The sequence below is a fragment of the Mesoplodon mirus genome (assembly GCF_964341445.2).
Source record: "Mesoplodon mirus genome assembly, chromosome: 11".
NCBI classification, from domain to species: Eukaryota; Metazoa; Chordata; class Mammalia; order Artiodactyla; family Ziphiidae; genus Mesoplodon; species Mesoplodon mirus.
In genome coordinates, this window is record NC_138987.1 from 7950010 (window position 1) to 7965037 (window position 15028).

The following is a 15028-nucleotide window of genomic DNA, read 5'->3' on the forward strand; positions in this document are numbered from 1 at the left end:
AAAACTAAGGGCTTATTTGAAGTGAGAGTTATTATTTTTTGATCACATTTATGTTGCTAAATTTTTTTTTTTTTTTTTTTTTTTTTTTGCTGTGCATGGGCCTCTCACTGTTGTGGCCTCTCCCGTTGCGGAGCACAGGCTCCAGACGCGCAGGCTCAGCGGCCATGGCTCACGGGCCCAGCCGCTTCACGGCATGTGGGATCTTCCCAGACCGGGGCACGAACCCGTGTCCCCTGCATCGACAGGCAGACTCTCAACCACTGCGCCACCAGGGAAGCCCTGTTGCTAAATATTTTAAATTAAAAAATAATATTTCTGACTTTAATAAATCAAATTTTAAAAATATGGCTTCATAACGTAGCCAGTGTTAAAAGTTTGGTAGGTTTTTTTTTTTTTTTCCTGTACCAGGAGTAAAATTTTAGAGGCTCTCTGACAATTATTTTGAAGTGATAAATAAAAGCCTTCGTAAACTCTTTATCATTGTAATTTTGACGTTGTCAGAGTTTTAAAGTCCTTAAGAACAAAATAATTTAGTTCCAAAAACAGCTTTAAAAAAGCATAACAAATTTTTCTTATGGTATCAAGGCAGTAGTATTCAGTAGTTTTTTTAATGGAAGAGGAAGACAGAGGACCCACAGAACTCACCATTTACATTCATTTCAATGTCACTTATACTAGGATTTGAAATGCATTTTTATGGCCATTTGTCATCAGTTTCAAAGGTTAGAAAAATGATGTATACTATGCCCCGGTCTTTCCCATGTTTCGTTTTCTCCATGCCATGTAATGAAATGTGAAAACGGCAGGGCAATGAGCTCTGCGGGATCGAGGGACTGTGTAAAACCTCATCGCAACCAACCAATAAAGCCTCTTAAGAGGAATGTATGCAGGACGCAGCACAGCTGAATTGTGATTCAGGGGCTGGCAGACATACAGCAACGAAGAACCAGGGAAATTTACAAATGAGTTTCAATCCAATTGTGATTGACTTTAAATGGAAAATGACACAAGGACATTCAGGTGCTAAGTGTTATAGGTTCCAGTCCGTTTTTCCTAATTTTCTCAGCTGATGCCTCAGTACAGATTTTCGGGTAATCAAAAACATTCATTGATAACTAACGAGTTTATGATTAGGACAATATTCCAGAGTCATTATGTAAAGATAAGTCTAACATTACCAAGAAATCAGCTATGATTTTATTTGTTCTATTTTTTCCTTCTGTATATAATGGTTAACATTTTTATTAAGTGCTTGCTATGAGCACATACTGAACACATAATATTAAAACATATAACCAGGTAATTAATTCAACTTCCTTATAATGATTTAAAATGCCAGTTTGGTAAATGTGTCCCAGCTGATTATATTGAGAGCAATTTGATGTGATCAGCCAGTTAAGTGACTTATCTCCACCTGGCATATTGCTACTTTCTTCATCCTGCATCAGACACTAGTGGCAAAATGAGCTATGATTCCAGCTGCTTTGGTACTGATGCCCTTACTTACTCAGTTATAGAACCCTTTGCTTCATTAGACACTGAGGAGCGCCTTAAATAGTAGAGGAACCAACTATATGGGGGGTTTTTATTTCCCAGAGTACCATCCATGCCAGAAGACAGGAAAAAACCAATAGAGATGGAAGCTGTCTTAAATTTTTCAAGCAAAGTATTCTTTACAGTGAGAGGCAAGTCACAATGAGGATGACTGAATGAGACCCAGCATCTGAAGGGAAATGAAGACGCAGCATAGCACGAGCATATCTGACTCAGATTTCTAGCTTCTACTATATTCCCACCCTTTCATAGCCAATGCTCAGATCATAATTTCACTACTAATTTAACATCTTTATTGTAAACATGAATCCAGAGTACAGAGACTTCATTCTTATTTTCTGTCTCAAGATTATGTCAAATATTACTTTCTTTAACACCCCTGACACTTCCTATGTATCTTTTCCTATAATGTCCGTATTATTCTGGGTTTTGTTTCTTTGTTTATTCAACAAATATTTATTGAGAACGTACTACATTCCAGGAACTATTCTGGCAGCAGTGACTGGAGCATGAACAGGGCACATATTATTCCTGATATCATAAAGCTTAAATTCTAAATAGGAGAGGCAGACCATAAACAAACAAATAAATAAGTAAAATATAAATTATCAGAGGATGATAAATGCTATGGAGCAAAATAATTCAGGATAGAGAGTAGGGAAGTTGGAGGTATATTTTTAAATAGGATGGCTAGGGAAGACGTTGCCAAGAAGATAACATTTGAGTTACGACCTGAAAGAAGAGAAGGATCAAACTTTGTAGACATCACAATTATGTTATTAATAAGAGAATGGGTTTGTGCAGCTGGGATGAACTACATAAAAATGCATTAATGTAAGTAATCATAGAAATTATTAATACAATAACCACAATGAGGTTATAATACTTTTGACAGAGGTATCCAGTTTACTCTTTTTTTTTTTTTTTTTTTGCAGTACGTGGGCCTCTCACTGCTGTGGCCTCTCCCGTTGCGGAGCACAGGCTCCAGACGCGCAGGCTCAGCGGCCATGGCTCACGGACCCAGGCGCTCCGCGGCATGTGGGACCTTCCCGGACCAGGGCACGAACCCGTGTCCCCTGCATCGGCAGGCGGACTCTCAACCACTGCGCCACCAGGGAAGCCCCAGTTTACTCTTAGAAGCAGAGTCCACAGAGCACCTGCAAACTATTAATCAAGTAATCAAAGAAGGTTTGAATTAAAGTTGTAAAATAAGAGGGTGAAAAAACACACATTATGTTGTGTTCAATTGTAACCAAAAGGTAGTGTTGGAAATTAACCAAGTAGAAGGTAGCAACTTTGAAAGGTAATGATATATGATAGTTTGAAATATGCATGCAGTTTAATATTATGAGACAGGTTAGTCCTTATTAATATAAATCTACCACTAGAATTTTTAGAGACAATTTTGTTAGCCAGAGGAGAGACTATGATATTGTGATGAGTAATAATCTTATATATAGAAGGCTTACATGTAGCTTGGGCAAGAGCGGATCTTGTGTATAGATCATTATTTAGAGCCTATTACCAAAAACATGAAAATTAGGATCTTGATAATACTTATTAAATGAAAGATATTTTTAAACTTACATTAATAAATATTAATATCCTTCCTCAATTTAAAAAATCTGGATAGCCTTTCATTTTATATTTAAAAGCTAAGAGTCTAAGTCACAAATTGATTTGATCATATCATACATACAAATTAAATCAAACTCTATAAAGAGGTCATAGAATAGTTCACTAAGTCATATAAATAATTAATGAGTCCATGATAAAAAACAGATTATTCTAATGATTCACTTAGTTTTCTAAGTATTGAAGACATGCAAATAGGCAGCTTACTGTTTTTCCTTGGATTCATTTTATTTTTATCATTTTCCTACAAAATACCTTGTAATCCAGCTACCATTGTTGGTATAATTCCCTAGGTATAAACTCAAGTTAGCTTTTAAAATGTTAATCACACATTCTTTGAACAGATACAGGATGCCGGAACATTAATTAAGGTTAGATTAGTCAATGAAAGAATTTAACATTAACTTTAGCAGTAATGAAATGCTATAAAAAGTATATATATATTCAATGAGCAGAAATTTTAGCAGAGAGAAAAGGTCCTTTCTGCTGTAGCAGATTTATTAAGTCACTATTAATATTTTACAAATTCAGTCTCCAAAAAAAAGTAGCAATGGCTTAGTTACTTATATTCCCATTGCTTTCCTAGAAACCATACACAGCATCAAGGAGAATGGAGGGAGGAAAAAGGGAATTCACAAACTATATTTTCTGCAAAACTAGGAAGCATGGAAATTCTGTAAACTACATGTGCACATAAGGAAAGCATATGAGACCTGTGAAGTCTGCAGGGGAAACTGCTGGGTGCAGGGTGTCAGGGAAGAATGGGGAGCTCTGATAGGCAAGTATCAGACATTGATAGGAAATAGTCTCTCAGGAGAGAGGCTTACAAAGAGTAAGAATTTAAAAACTTTAGTTAAAAATGTTGCAAAGCAATTATTTGTTCAAATAGAAAATAAAATCTGCATTAATAAATTTCTTAGATAAAAAGAAAAGAAAAATGAGAACTTGGGGGATACAGCCAAATGTATACTCAGAGGTAAAGTAACATGCTTTAAAGAGGGCATCATGTTAAAAAAAACCAAGACGTTAATATATTGTTCAAATAAAGAATATAGAAGGGATGAAAATGGTTTACAGAAATATGAGAATGGAAATAAATGGGATCAAAGTAGAAAAGTGATAATTTTTTTAAAAATTAGGAGAGAAACAATTCATAAATAAATCCAAAATATGTGATTTCTGTTGTACTTATTTTTGTTTTTGCATGTTTGTGGAAAGTAGGGATGAGGAGGGTGTGTGATAAAATAGAGCATAAACTCTGTGACAAATGTAATAAAAGAAAAAAAATTTTAGACATAAAACAGGAGATAAAATGAGAGATATGAAATTTAAGAGACTACCTTTCATAGACCCACTAATAAATTTGAAAATATCATTGAAATAGGTAATTTTCTGAAAAATTACCAATATTGACTACAAAAGTAAAAAAAAATTGAATAACCATGGAGAAATAAAAAATACATTATTAAATTTATTAAAGAATTCTTTCCTTAATGGCTTAATTGTAGATGTGACTGATTCTATACAAACTACCACAGGTTAGAAAAATGTTAAGTTTTTTCTGTCATTTTCGAAGTGAACATATTTCTGAGCTCAAAACACAGTAAAGTTCTCTCTCCCTCACTCACTTTAGGCAATCCTGCTTATGACTACGCAGAATAAAAAAAAAAACCTTTGGGATTGATTAAAAATCACAACAGAAACAGAAGCAGACTCATAGACACAGAAAACAGACCTGTGTTTGCCAAGGTGGATGGGGAGTGGGGGAGGGTTGAATTGGGAGTTTGGGACTAGCAGATGCAAACTATTAAATATAGAATGGATAAACAACAAGGTCCTATTGTATAGCACAGGGAACTATATTCAATATCCTGTAATAAACCATAATGGAAAAAGAATATGAATCACTTTGCTGTATACCAGAAACTAACACAGCATTTTAAGTCAACTATACCTCAATACAAAAATTACAACAAACTAATAACCCTCTACAACCACACAGAGTTATTCATAGGAATTCAAGGATATATTAGTATTAGGAAATATAGTGATATTGTATTATCAATGTATTATAGAAAAAATACAACCATTTCAATAAATAACCAAAACTGTATATAATACAACTACATATCTAGAAGCTGATGAACCAAGAGGAAAATGAGGCAAGTATGGTGTTACAGAAACCGTGAGAAAAAAGTTTCAGTTAACAGGTTGGGTGTTGGTTCTAAGAGTTGGAATATAGTGACGATAGAAAGCAAGCCACTGTGTTAAGTAAGATGGAAAGTATTGAGACCTTGCTAAATGGAGTTTCAGGAGCAGAAGGGAGAATACAGTAAGCATACAGAGAGGAAATATAGATAAATCTATGACGTTGGCTATGAGGTCAACAATACATAAATAATTGAATTGTGTGGCAAACTATCCAACTTCTTTAATATCAACTTTGGAATAACTAGAATTTAGAAGATTGTACACCTAACTAGAGATTCTATCACCTATAATATTCATTCATTCTTTCTTTCATTCACCAATAGCTGAGCAGCTACTAGGGAGAAAACACTGTAGCAAAGGATTCCAAATTTTATTCTGTTCATGAGGAGTTTGTATTCTAGTTTCGGAAATTAAGATAATTAAAATACAGAATAGAAGGTTTAGGGCTATAATAAATTTTGTGCAGGCCAAACACACACACACATACACATACACACACACACAGAGCAGAATATTTCCCATAATTATTTCTTGCAGACCATAGTTTAATGCATATCCCAGAAAAATGCACACTAATACTTTTAAAATCATATTTTATCTAGAAAATAAAGGTAGAAATATTTAAATACGTTATACTATGATAAAGTGTAAGTCTCTAAACACAAGGCAATTACTTGGATGCTTCAGGCATAATAAATGAATAAAATGAAACCATGAATCTTTCAAGGAAAATTGTTGGTTGTTCAGAATTTGTTTGGGCATCACAAATCTCATTTTCTCTTTAAATATTGACCTAATTTTAGTAAAGTGTTTTGGAGAGTATAGGTAAATCAAAACCTTCAAATGCCAGGAAAAACAGAACTGGACTAGGAAAACAAAAATTGCAAAAGTTGGTGAATGATCGTATTGATAGTTCAGATAACTGGTCCAAAACTGGTCCAAAACTGCTTTTTATTTGTTAATTAATTACAAACATGGATTCTGAAAAAAATGATTTATTGAGCACCTACCTTGTGTAGGGTACTGTGACATGCAATAGGAAGAATACATAAAGAAGCAAGAAGTCTACCCAGTCACATTTTATAGTTTAAAGTCTTCAGCATTTCCAGTAGTGCAGATCTCTGAAACAAATTATCTGTTTTGTCTTATCTGAAATTTTTCTTCTTTATTCTTATTGTTAAAAGAATATTTTTGCTGAACATCAAATTCTGATTTCTTTTAGCACATAGAATTCTGGTTTCTTTTAGCAATTAAAGATGCCGTTCCATTTTCTTTGTTTTTTTTTTCTGAATGAGAAATCAGTTCATTTAATTCATATAGCTATTCCTCTGAGTGTAATATATCTCGCCCCCCTGCCCACCTTTTGCTACTTAAGACACTTTCTTTGCTTTTGATATTCATTTGTAGTTTGATTATACTGTCCCTCGGTATATTTTCTTTGTATTTATCCTTGTGTGGAGTTAGCTGAGCTTCTTGTTAGTCCCCAAATTTGTGAAAAATTTCTCCAAATATTTTCTGCCCTATTGTACCTCTCTTATATTTCTAGAACTCCATTTGCATGTATCAGACCACATAACAGTTATCACAGTTCAGTGATACTCTTTAATTTTTTTACAATTTTTTTGTCTGCCTTCAGATTGGCGAATTTCAGTTGATCTAAGTTCAATTTCACTGACATTTTCTTCTGTCTCCAATCTTCTGTTAAGCCCATTGAATATATGTAAAGGCCTTGTCTGCTGTTTCCAATACCTGAGCCACCATAGAGCTTCTTCTTTTTTTTTTTTTTTATAGTAATCTATTTATTTATTTTATTTATTTTTTTTGCTTTATAACAAATTTAATCAGTTATACATATACATATGTTCCCATATCCCCTCCCTCTTGCGTCTCCCTCCCACCCTCCCTATCCCACCCCTCCAGGCGGTCACAAAGCACCGAGCTGATCTCCCTGTGCTATGCGGCTGCTTCCCACTAGCTTACGTTTGGTAGTGTATATATGTCCATGCCGTAGAGCTTCTTCTTTTGAATACTTAAAAAAAATTTCTTGACAATGAATCACATTTCACTACTTCTTTGAAGTCTAGTACTTTTTATTACATGTTAGACATTGTGGGAGAAAGGTGTAAAAACTGTGATTTCTGTTATCTTCCTCTGAAAGTGTTTATTTTTGGTCATTCTCCTTGATCTTGTGGAAGGTTGGTTCAATACATTGCTACGTTGTTTTAAAATCTGAAACTTACCATTTTAGTGACTGGTATTTCGCTAAATCTAGCTGAGATATAGTTGAGAGCAATTATAACAAGAGCAACACTGCTAATGGATTGAATCACTTTTAAATTCATTTCTTTATTTATTTTTGGCTGCATTGGGTCTTCATTGCTGTGTTTGCAGAGAACGGGGGCTACTCTTTGTTGAGGTGCACAGGCTTCTCATTGCGGTGGCTTCTCTTGTTGCGGAGCACGGGCTCTAGGCACGCGGGCTTCAGTAGTTGTGGCACGTGGGCTCAGTAGTTGTGGCTCACAGGCTCTAGAGCGCAGGCTCACTCGTTGTGGCTCACGGGCTTAGTTGCTCCACAGCATGTGGGATCTTCCCGGATCAGGGCTCGAACCCCTGTCCACTGCATTGGCAGGTGGATTATTAAGCACTGCACCACCAGGGAAGTCCCTGGATTGAATCACTTTTAAAAGATTTTCAAACAGAAAGAGACACGAAGAAAGAAAACAAGCCGGTTGCCTTCCCATTGCCCTTAGGATAAATGCAATCTCCCAAGATTGAGATACATCACCCTTCATAGTCCCATCCCAGAGCAACTTTCCAGTTTTCCGGTCTCTGCTATCTTCTACTAACACCCAGCAGTAGAACCTAACTCAATTCAAGACTCAAAACTTTTGCAAATGCTGTTTTCTACACCAAGGATAGTTTTATGGCTAATATCTTTTCAATACTGCTCACATGTTACTCATAAAATCTGTCCTAATTCTATCAGACAAGGTTAGGTCCTGCATCATAAGACCTTCTATAATACTTTTTTTCATATGTCTATAACAGATTTTATCTCAGCATATCAGTTCTCTAGAGGAATTCTTCTTGAACATTTATTCATTTATGCAACAACAGCTACTCTGTACATAAGATGTACCAGGCATTGGTCTAGGTGCTCAGGATACAGTGAGGAAAATAATACAAATGATTTTTTAACTCAGAGTGTAGTGGGTGTTGTGTTCAGATTTTGTTGTGAGAAGCAGTACTAGACAGTGGTTAAGGGGACAGACTTTGGAACTGGACTGCATGGTTTGAAGCCCATCTCTACTATTTATGAGCTGTATACCCTTGAACAAGGTACTTCCCTGTGTCTTATTTTCACCATTTGATAACTGTAAATAGTATTTCATAGGTTCCATGTGAGCTTAAAATATGTAAAACATTAGAATGGTGCCTGGCATACAAGAACTCAATAAATATTTTATATTATTTTTGTCTCTCATGCCTATAGTATGATGTCCAAAACATAGTAGGTGCAGACAACATATTGTTGAATGAATGAATGAATGAATGAATGAATGAATATCTATGCTTCTGGATTAAAAGATACATATCACATATCGAAGAAATTTTATATTGCTTCTCTTTTTTTTTAAACCAAGAAAAAGTTATATAAGAAGCTCTAGTTTCTTATATAAAAAACGCAAGCTAAGAAATGTTAAAAGTGGATTTGTTAATGCAATAACAGTATTTGCTTCTATTCTACTGCTACTTTCACTTGTTCATTCAACAGAAATTTTTTGTGCTGTTCTTAATTAAAAACAAAAAATGTGACTGTTCTTTTCCTTGGGAGTTTATAAGCTAGATGGGATATTGATATGTAATTACATATAATAAAATAAAATGTAGTATACAATGAGTATGTGAAGGAATGAAATGAATCACACATTTGAAAGCATGCATGAACTGCTTGGCATATATTAGTTTGAATTATATGAAACTGCCAATATTTTAATGGTTTGACTATTCAAATGGCAATTTTATATGATTCAAAATAATAGCAGATAATAAAAAATACATTCCATGTATCAGAATAATATGTTATTCAGAAGAGGGGAAAACTTTCAAGGATTCATTTTTCAGGTTGACAAAGTTTTAGAAAAAGAGGCAACTGGAATAGATTTGAAGAAAAAGTAGATAAGAGTCAAGCAATTCAAAACAGTGATTCTTAAAATGCGGTCTCACAATCTTAGAGGAGCATAGGAAGTAATGACCAAAATACAGCTAACCTGAAAGAACAGTGGTCAGGTATTTTTTTAAAATAGTTATTTTATTTCATTTACTTTATTTTTCCCATAGTATTCCACTTTCTGAAGTTGAAAGGCAGAGGGAAAATTGCTCAAGATAGGGTCTCTCTAAATAATGAAGTAAACATTCTTACAATTAGTTAAATTTTATAGATCTAGTAATTTTATAAATCTAACAATTTTATTTTATTTTTATTTTTTGGCTGCACCATGCAGCTTCCAGGATTTCAGTTTCCTGGCCAGAGATCAAACCTGGGCCCCCTGCAGTGGAAGTGTGAGGTCCTAACCACTGGACCGCCAGGGAATTCCCTATAAATCTAATAATTTTAAATATCTATGTCTATGTACTTTATGATAATATTTCCTCCCAGTAATTCTTACTTAATATAACTCCTAAAATTCTAAGTGACTAAGCTGGTTTTTTAGTTCTCTATTGTGTAGCACTAAATTATTCTGCGTTAAGTCAGAAGAATTTAAGTTCATTTTCTTGATCTACTTAGAAATTCACTTAGTGAAATGCAACAACATGCATTTCAAGGAGTCAGTTCTTTGTTCAAAATCATGTATTTAATGAATAGAAGGATAGCAGAGCTGCAGGACACTCAATACTTAAAGCACTGCATAAGATTAAAAACACTGAGTAAATTGAAAATAACGATTTTTAGTTAAGTTTCATGCTTTTTTTTTTTTTTTTTTTGCGGTACGCGGACCTCTCACTGTTGTGGCCTCTCCCGCTGCGGAGCACAGGCTCTGGATGCGCAGGCTCAGCGGCCATGGCCCAGGGGCCTAGCCGCTCCGCGGCAGGTGGGATCTTCCCGGACCGGGAGACGAACCCGTGTCCCCTGCATCGGCAGGAGGACTCTCAACCACTGTGCCGCCAGGGAAGCCCAAGTTTCATGCTTTAAAGTGCAAGTTATTTGAAGTTTAATTAAAGATAGACTATTTGTTAATATTTCTCTCTTGAAGGCTTGGATTTATGCTTTTTTAAAATGGAAATTTCAAATGATATGTGTGTTGTTTATGATAAGTCCACTTAGCCAAGGGAGAATTTTGACTAGATTTCATATTAATTTATATGCCTTTAATACTGATAATGTCATTTCAGCATCTTCACATGACATGAAAATAAGCAAAACAGCTACTCAGTGTTTGAACAAAATATATACTAAAACAATGTGCTTTGTCTAAAGCACTTACTCAAAAATTACTCCAATATGCTAACTAATCTGAACATTATTCTCTTACAGGTATCAGTTCCATTCCTGAAACAATTATAAATGAAAATAAATATGTAAGGAGACAACAGCATTTTGATGTTGTGGAATCACCTCTGAACTGGGATTTAGGAGATCTTTGTTCGTCACCTGGGAAATGAGGAGTGTAAATTAGGTTGTCTTTATCAGCTCTAAAATTTCATGATACTAATACTAGATTCACAAAGGTTCTGAAACTGCTGTAAAAAGGGCTTAATGGAAAATGCAAAGAGTTTGCCAGAAGATAAGCTATGTGTCTTATCTTTTTCTTTCCCATAGTTTATTCAGTCTGCACACATCTCCTGTGTTTAGAAAAAATTCTTTTATACACAAAGAAGAGATACTGTTTAACTGAAAACCCTTCCAAATATGGCAGAAAAGGAGAAATAACTCTTCTCTGCATTTAAATAACCCATATGAAAGAATTAAAAATATATTCTGTAACTTTTATCAAAGTATCTGTTTTTCACTCGATCCCACTTGCAAAATAAACATATTTTGACAAAATCAACCATAGGTAAATGTGTGAAGAATCTATAGGAAGACATCTTCTTGCATCCCAAACACTTAATCTTCATTCTGGGCTCCTCCTTCCATTATACTGATATCTTTTCTAAGTCCTTGGAACACAGGAGCTCTTTTTGCCCACTAATGCTAAGACTAGTTTTCAACTGATTCCTCACTATAGGGCAGTGTAAGGTAGGAGCCTACCCAGTGAAAAATACATGGATTTTAACACTGAGGGCCCAAAGTGGTGAATACCTAAGTGATGGAATCTCAATATTATAGCATATTTAAGCAAAGTTCTCTTCCATCAGACCACCAAGTAGATACTTACAGAGAAAGCTGGTCGTACATTTGCACCTCTATATTAAACGGTTACAGATCTATTTCCTTGGGTTTTAGGCACAAACTCAGGTTCACACTGGCATAAGAAAATACATGGTGTAAACCATTTAAGCATTAGTTTAAAGTTATGGATAATGAGGGACTAAGGTCTAGAGAGAGACCATCAAAGGGATGCTTAGCAGTAAGAGGAAAGAGTATTTGGCATGTCAGCTGAGAATCAACAAGAACTTACACCGGCAGAGAGAGGGGGGAAAGCATCAAAACGCACACAAGGGAAAGCCTTCTGTTGGGCTTCAGAGCAAACACAGTATATCTGGTGTGTGAACTCTGATGATGCTTCTCGCACAGCTCAGAATATTCAACTCTATTTGTAGAATACTGTCCTTGTCTGAGCATGCAAGCCCTCCATTTGATCCCTCACTAATCCCTCAATAACTTGTTACACCCTTCCAAGAGTACCCAAAACAAACCAAGAGAGTGAAAACACCAACCAACCAATGAACAAAATCAGGCAATTTTTATTTGCCTGATTCTTCTTTGACTTTATACAACGGTATAAATTGAAAACCGTATCTCTTTATACTTGGTAAAAAATAAATCTCTTTAGTTAATTAGACAACTAAATCTCTTTAGTTAATTAATAGTTACTAAGCTTACCTAACAGCTTCAGAAGAATTTATGTCAAGAATTAACTTACTCTCCATTGGTAATTGAGTTGGGGTGGAGATTCTAGAAGCCTGGACTGAGACTGACACAGAAGGAGGACAGGATAAATGACAGGAATAATTCCTTAAGAAAGATAATTTACCAAAAGTGACATAATAAAAAATAGTCTCTGAACAGTTCTATATCTATGGAAGAAATTGAACCTATAACTTAAAATCTTCACAAAAAATAAAATGCCAGCCATTACTTGTGAGTTCTTCTAAACAAATAAAAAATACATAATATTAATCAAAGCAAAACAAAACAAAACCTTCCTTGGCATATAAAGAGAGGGACTACTTTCCTATGTATTTTATGAGGTTAGAATAAATCTGATACTAAAACATGACAAGGACAATGTAAGAAAGAAAAATTACAGGCTAGTATCTCTCGTGACATGTAAGCAAAACCCTTAAATAAACATTAGCAAGTCAAATAAAGTAATATAAAAATATATGATGTGTTATCATGATGAACTATGATTTGTTTCAGGAAAGCAGGTTTGGTTTAATATTAGAGAAGTTATCAATATAATTAATCACATTAAGAGAATAAAGAATAAAAATAATTTATATCAATAGATACAGAAAAGTCATTTGACAATATTCAACACTCAATAATGATAAAAAAAAAATTTCCACAAATTGCAGTGGAAGTAAACTTCCTCAATTGCGTAAAGGATATTTATTAAAAACTCATAGTTAACATTACATTTAATGATGAAATATTTAATATTTTTTCCTTACGTTGGGAATAGGCAACAATGCCATTATTACTTCTATTAAACTCTGTACTATAGGTTCTGTCCAGGTCAAAAAGCATTAAAAAAGTATAAAGGTTGGGAGGAAAAAGGGAAACAGATGACATGATTGTGTATATATATATAAAATCTAGTAATATTTACAGATAAACTAGTAGAAATTGCTGTGTAAATTTATCAGGATTCAAAGCTAATATACAAAAGTAAATTTTATTTCTATATGTTGTAGACAAGAATTAGAAAATAACAATAAAATATCATTTATAATAGCACAAAAAATCTAACTCCTAGAAATAAATCTTCCAATAGATTGCTAAAACTACAAAATATGGTTGAGACAAGTTTAAAATAACAAAAATAAATAGAACAGAAAGAATGCTATGTTCCTGGATTGGAAGACTCACTACTCTGTACCATGCAGAATTTTAAAAAGCGCCCTAATGGTTCACACCATTGTGTAATCTCCCCCTCCTGACTCTGGGCAGGCCTTTTAACTTGCTGCTAACCTACAGAATATGGCAAAGGTGATGGGATTTTACAGACATAACTAAGGTCCCTAATTATTAAGAAAAAGGACAATTATCCTGAGTGGGCCTGGCTAATCACATGAGCCGTTTAAAAAGGGTTTAGACAGCAAAGAAGGAAGAAGTCAGAGACTCTTTCCTCCTGGTCTTGAAGAAGCAAGCTGCCAGATTTCTATGCTGCCAGATTTCTGTATGGTCAAGGTCTGATTCCTGGCCTCTGAGGGCCCCTGAGGCAGATCTAAAGTAGAGGGAGACTCGGGCCTTAGGTTAATGGAGAGAAATCACATAACCAATGAGCTAGTAAGGTCCTTCACAGCATTTACCATGTTTAATGCAGGGGTCAAATAAATGTTATTCCCCCCAGTGATTCAGGCCACAATGAACTCCCAGATTCACCCTACACAGACAGTCCAGGAGACCCTAGAGCTCATTAAGAACACTGTGGCTGGTGACTGTGTCGGGTTCCATGTGTTGAGTGACTTTGACCCCTGCTCATCAGCCTCATTGATGACCAAGCCCTGGGCTGCCAACTGCTCCACCAGATTATGGAGTTCATACACCTGGAAGTCAGTTTTGGCCCCCAGCCACGACTGTAGTTACTACTGTAACACAGACAGCTGACACTATATGGCCTCACCACCAGCATCTATTGGCTCAACCCAGTCCACCTCCAGCCTTAGGGCTTCAGGAGCATCCGAGGAATCAACAATAATATCTCAGTCTAAGCCTGAGACCCTGGTGGAATTTATCTTTGAGTTGATCCAGAATATTGACATAGACCTGGGGCCAGTTTCTCACATGCACAAACTGTGAGGTTGAAGTGCCAGCTGGATTAGGGGCACCTCACCTTGGGTCAGGACTAGACCAAAGGGGAAAGCCAATGTTGAAACTTTTGGTCAAAACCATATTGTAATACCTTTCCTACCTGCTCACTCCTAAACTCATCCAAGAACAAGACCAGGGGGTGAGGGAGGGCCAGCAGGAACCTGGTTATCCCTCCACCCAACTTCTCCATCCCTCGATGGAGTGGGCCCTCCTATATTAGAAGGTATCTGGCTTCTCTGTTTTACGCTGGTTATTTAACTACTCCACCCTCCAGGCCTGACTTACCAAATGCATATTTGAAAAATCTCAACCAGCTTTTACCTGCTTGAAGTGTTTAATTTAGGGCACTCTTGATGGGCTGCTTTCTCTAGGGCTTATATATTTCTTCTTGCTGTAAATTCCTTTCCTCTTTTGCCCTCCTCT

General features: G+C 35.5%; 1 protein-coding gene across 3 annotated transcripts in view; it reads right to left on the reverse strand.

Annotated features, from left to right (window-relative positions):
• LIN7A (lin-7 homolog A, crumbs cell polarity complex component) overlaps positions 1-15028 on the reverse strand; it is a 240927-nt gene that overhangs the window by 190219 nt on the left and 35680 nt on the right. The gene's annotated exons all lie outside the window — the stretch shown is intronic.